Raw genomic sequence first — 6,000 nt, 5'->3', positions numbered from 1 at the left:
GTCAATTCGTTAACAATGAAGTTGGAACAGAACAACATGAAACCTCATTGTTGGGCATTTTATTTTACTTTGCCAGAAGACAAATTTTTTGTTAGTTTACAATAGTTTCCTTTTTTTATTCAGTCACATAGTACAGCTTTAAGAATAGTAATTTATGCAATCCAGCTGTGATTACGTAGGTTACTAAGAGTGTAAAAGGGATGAACCTACAGTATGCCTATTGGCCAGTGATGCTACCTATCATAGCCAATAGGAGGGTGCAATAAAACCTGCAGATTAAAATGCCATGGATCACTGGCACAATTGCAGAGGGTTGAACCAATGGGCACCTTTAGGCCTGCACTGTTTGCTTGTTTTTTTTCTTACAGAAGTACTTTAATTTTCAGCCTGAACCCTAACACTTAACTTTTAACCCTTAAGTAAACTCTTAAAGCTGAACTCCAGCCTTACCTTCAGTCTAGCAGGATTGTTAAGGTTTGCCTTTAAACTGATATTTCTTACTTTGACTTTAGTGCACATTTTGAGCTTCCTTCTTGTTGGGACAAGAAAGCCCTGCGTGCCATAGAGCTTCAAGGGATACTCCTGTGGGTGGGTGCAGCGTAGTGCAGCATCTATAACACACACTCAGTCCAGATTCAAATAATGGAGCTTGTATTGAAATCAGTGAAAAACAGTTCACAACAAGCCCAGTGGAAGGAAGCCCAATGGGGAACACTCATTGATGACAGCAGCGGGTAGCAGAGCAGGTCTCAGTCGAGTGGATAGCCTCTGTCTAGAGGGGCAAAATGTGGCCTGGCTGGTCCAAACCTTAGTAGGAAGGCTTACAAGAAAAGTGGCAGATCCCTAAGCTTTCCCTACTTATCTGGAACCTTTTCCAACTGCTAATACTGTCCCTGACAGATGAGTAACCCGTCCCTATACTACCCACACAATGAAAGTGTGCCAAAACTTAAATACACTCTGTCTGAACAAAGATGGCCACCAGGGCCACATGGGCTGTCAGCATCCAAACAGATTTTTGACCCAGTAAACCATAGAGGAACATGGGATGTTCACCGATCATATGAAGTGCAAAGAGACAGTGATCTTCCCAGTCTTATGTCTGCTATGAAGGCTAGTAGAAGCCTCATTGGGCAAACGCAGAGAAGAAGGGAGGGGTCTGTCTAAAGGATTAAACTAACTAGCCCCTGAATTGGCACTAAATTTCAACATCAAGACTTTAATACATTCATAATCCAATGCAACAGTAATGGATACAACACGATAAGTGTTCCAGAACAAACATCATGTAAGTTTATTACCTTTCAAGTGAACTCTTCAAAAGCAGGGCCGCCTTTAATATTGATTGGACCCTGGGCAAACATTTTCTTATGCCCTCTTGAATCCACTTATCAACTATTTGCGGGCAGTGAGGGCTCAAGGGGCAGCTGCTTTGGTCCCCACAACAAATGACTGGACCCGGGGCATTTGCCCCTTTTGCCCTGTGTTAAAGACAGCCCTGTTCAAAAGGTTCATGCAGGTATGTTCCTGCATAAAGCTGATGGAGATATTTCCATATTTCCTGGTGTGCCAAATGCCTCTTCTCTGCTCCACATGCTGTGGTTCTTCCTGCCAACTTCCATGTCTTGTAGAGATGCATGAACTTCTAGGAGGAACCACAGTGTGAATGGGAGGAGCAGGTATTTAACAGACCTGGAAGTGTGGAATACTTCCTGCATCTGGGGAACCATTAACAATATGTATTGCTTTGTAGTTGTGGCCAATTTTCACCTTGTATGCCGCAGAGTGGCCTCTTCTTCTCTTTCCCCTATGGGCCCCAGAGTCTCAGACCCACACAGCACAATACACCGTAATTTATTTTTGGAAATTTTCATAATTAAAACTTCAATTATCACTTAATTCTTCTGCAGGGTTTTCTAAAACTGCCAAAAAATTTATATCTCCCTCCTTGTAACCATGGTAACCGAGGGCAGTCTGTGCAATGTCAGCTTCACATATTTATTGGCCCACCCAACTTTATTATCCTAAAATGTCTGTACATCTTTTATTTTTGTTCTTCAAAACGTAAAGGGTAATTCCACTTTCGTAGAGAAAAAATAATAATATAGCACATACAATTGACACACAAGTCATATTGTAATTGAATGTTATTAAAAATGATCTTTTCTTTTTAATCTGTAGTGGTGTCATTTTCTGTAAAATGCAATGCAAAATTTTCTGTACACAGACGCCCCCAGAAATCTTATTTCCTGCTTGTGTGATTGGCTTACTGATTTCCCCAGAAGTCTGCATTAAGAAACAAACCATATTTTGAGCTTCTCCTGCAACAAAAATGTAATTTTTGGTGAGATACTCCCAAAGGGAAATCACATCTAAAGGGATGCAGACCCTGCAACTTTCCGCATTGGAACCCTGCAAGTGCAGCAGATGACTAATAATTAGAGAACCACTCCCATACAGACTCACTCCGCACATGGACACAGACAAACGGCTATTTCTTCAGAATAATAAAAGGTAGGAATCTCAAACAATGTTTGTTAAAATCCCTGCAATGTACATAGATCACCCAGAGGGGAATGTTTTTTTCTCAACAAAAGTGGGATTACTCTCTAAGTAGTTACTAATTTTTTTTCCATACATTCCAGGAATAAGGAAATTTTTGCCACTTGTAATTGATTTACAGCTGATTATAAATTGTATTGTGTTGTTACAGTGTAGAGGTTTATTTTTGAGCCATTTAGAATTGGCATCTAGTAAGTTAATTTTGTTTTATACAATACAACGTCGTCTTTGAGGGCATAACTATACTGGACAGTGCTGGGAATAGTCTAATGCACATGTGTCAAATGCAGCCTGCTAGGCTATGTCTCGTGGCCCTCGCATCTGGGGATTTTTTTCAGCCGTAACTTGGCAGAACTCTGCTCTGCCATTTCCAGCTCTTGCCCTTCACTCCCTGCTCACCACTGTCACTTGTAAATACAGAAGCCTTCTTTTGAGGGCTGCGGAGGGAGATGTATGCAAAGGTGGGGGATAGGGAGAGTGCTGCAGAGGTCAGAGGCCGAGGAGGGGTGGAAATGATATGTGGAAAACCTGCGAAAGAGAGCTGAACCTTGCGTACTTTGCATAGCTCACCCCTGAACCCCTCACTCAGTATGTAGCGCACCTCTGAACCCTGCACTCGGTATGTAGCGCACCCCTGAACCCTGCACTCGGTACGTAGCGCACCCCTGAACCCTGCACTCGGTACATAGCGCACCCCTGAACCCTGCAATCGGTACCTAGCGCACCCCTGAACCCTGCACTTGGCACGTAGCGCACCCCTGATCCCTGCAATCGGTACGTAGCGCACCCCTGAACCCTGCACTTTGTACGTAGCGCACCCCTGAAACCTGCACTCAGTACATAGCACACCCCTGAACCCTGCGCTCGGTAAGCAGCGTATCTCTGAACTCTGCGCTATGTGCAGAGTGCATGCCTGAACTTTGCACTCTGTGCATAGGGCTCCCCTGAACTCTGCACTCTGTGCATAGGGCTCCCCTGAACTCTGCACTCTGTGCATAGGGCTCCCCTGAACTCAGCACTAAATGCACTCCTCGTGTTTATTGCCTCTTTAAGATCCTCTTCAGTGCAATTTGGCCACACCCACCATTTAATGTGATTCGGCTGGGGGGGGGGGGGTTGAAGTTGGGTACCTACAACTATTCTCTGATAAAAAAATAAAAGCGCTGTGTACATTTATGTAGTTTTACAGATACAACCGGCCCTTTAAAGGCAACCATAATGCTGATGCGGCCCCTGATGAAATTGAGTTTGTCATCCCTGATCTAAAGAGTAAGAACCTGGGTATGGAAAGCACAGATTACTGTTTGAAGGGGCTTTGAGCGCCATACAATAAATGCCAAAGGGCCACAAGGGCTCTAAACAATTGTTATGAAAGAAAACAGTATTCTGTACCACTAGAAGGATAGTGTTTAATATGTTGAGGGGCTATTATTATTTGTGATATAGAACCCCATGACACAAAGTCATGCCACTGCATAATAAGGAGCTGAAATGTCTTTTCTTAGTGATAAATATAAATAGGTTTCATCTGGAATGAATGTATTTCTTTATAAATAGACTCCAATAAGCATTTTTGCACCTAAAAATCCACATTACAGTAAATTATTTTCCTGTGTGTGACCATTCTCCTTATGCCATAGATGAGCACATTTGAACCAGGAAAAGGAACTCCGGTACAGCAATTCCATTTTACCTTCTACTTATAGCTCCTTAATGGATGGTGCTACCAGTATGTGTGATTGTTGGGAAGGTGTTATGTCTTGCCTTTACAATATTAGCTACACTGCCATTGCTGGTAAAGTAGGCTACAGAGAAGGTGTTATTTCTAGTTGTATTACTTACTGAGTCACTGACTCTAAATAAGCATGTAGCCAGTGAAGTTTTGGAACACCTGATATTCACAATGACATGGATAAAGATATGGATGCGCGAGTTTGGGGTGGAGGAACTTGACTGGTCTGCACAGAGTCCTGACCTAAACCTGATAGAAAACCTTTGGGATGAATTAGAGCGGAGACTGCGAGCCAGGCCTTCTCTCCAACATCAGCGCTTGACCTCACAAATGTGCTTCTGGAAGAATGGTCAAACATTCCCATAGACACACTCCTAAACCTTGTGGACGGCCTTCCCAGAAGAGTTGAAGCTGTTATAATTGCAAAGGATGGGCCAACTCAATATTGAACCCTACGGACTAAGACTGGGGTGCCAATAAAGTTCATCTACGTGTAAAGGCAGGCGTTCCAATACTTTTGACAATATAGTGTATGTATGACAAAAAGAGGATTAGCCTTACAACAGCCAACTTTTTTTTAAAAACAAGATATCCAAAGGTGAACTGTTGCCAAGAGTCTGACCCGGGAACCACAGGAAGGATTTTTATTATACATTTGATGTAAGATGTTTTATGTACCAATTATAATATTGTTCATACCATTGTAGATATACCATCTTTTTTATGTTCTCCTGAGGAAGTGGACCTTGGTTCACGAAACGCGTTAAGATGTTTCCATAATTTTGGTGGAATACAGTGGAAAGAAGTTTCCACCTATCCGATGGTTTCTAACTGTTCAAAAATGAAAGTTTTGTATAGAAAAAAAAGATGTTCATGTATATTTTAGCAAAGTAATAAATGTCATGGTATAGTAAATTTAGGCTGATATATCAATAAAAGGATTATTTTTATATATATGTATGTATTGATAGTCTGTTTTTCCCTAAAAAAGTCCCACAACTTGGTTATTGTTCTTTTCTCTCAGTATATGTAACTGGATGTTAGTACACGCTGTTGAGAATCAAATAATGGAACCCTAAAGGTTATTGATGTTTGAAGTGTGACAACTCTGGCTCCTTCCATAGATAATGGAGAATTTAGTGCAGCCACAATGGGATCGGGGGGGGGGGGGGACCCCTTTGTGTTTTGGGCATCAATTACCGTGAGAAAATCAACCCTGAAAAAAGAAACAAATGCAACCACCACATCTAAGGACTGATAAGCTGTAATATATTACATTTTGAGGTTTAGATACATTTTAAAAAAAACTATAAAAAGGAATGAAGTGGATTTTGCTCTTCTAACCCCTAGCAGTGAACAAAAGGATTCATACATTGTATCCACCTTCAGCACTAAAATCAGACTTTCTCATTATTCAGCGCAATGTGGTATTCTCAGTGGTACTCAGGGCTTTTTTTCTCAGACAATAGGTGCAGAAACTCCCCTTTTTCAAGTCACCCCTTGTCCCACCTCCTACATCATTCCTTGGTCACACCCCCTACCCACCTCCCAGTACTGCCCCTTTTAGAGAATACAGAACCAAGTAACAATTGTGGTGATAAGTAATTTGTATAGAATTTCTTAATGATAACAAGAAAAGCAGTAAAATAGATCCCATGCAGCCAGCAGTAATAGATCCCCCCAGTAACAATGTACCCCCCCCCCCC

This window comes from Pelophylax lessonae (genome assembly GCF_965119305.1).
Source record: "Pelophylax lessonae genome assembly, chromosome: 9".
NCBI lineage: Eukaryota > Metazoa > Chordata > Amphibia > Anura > Ranidae > Pelophylax > Pelophylax lessonae.
This window is presented reverse-complemented; position numbering follows the sequence as displayed.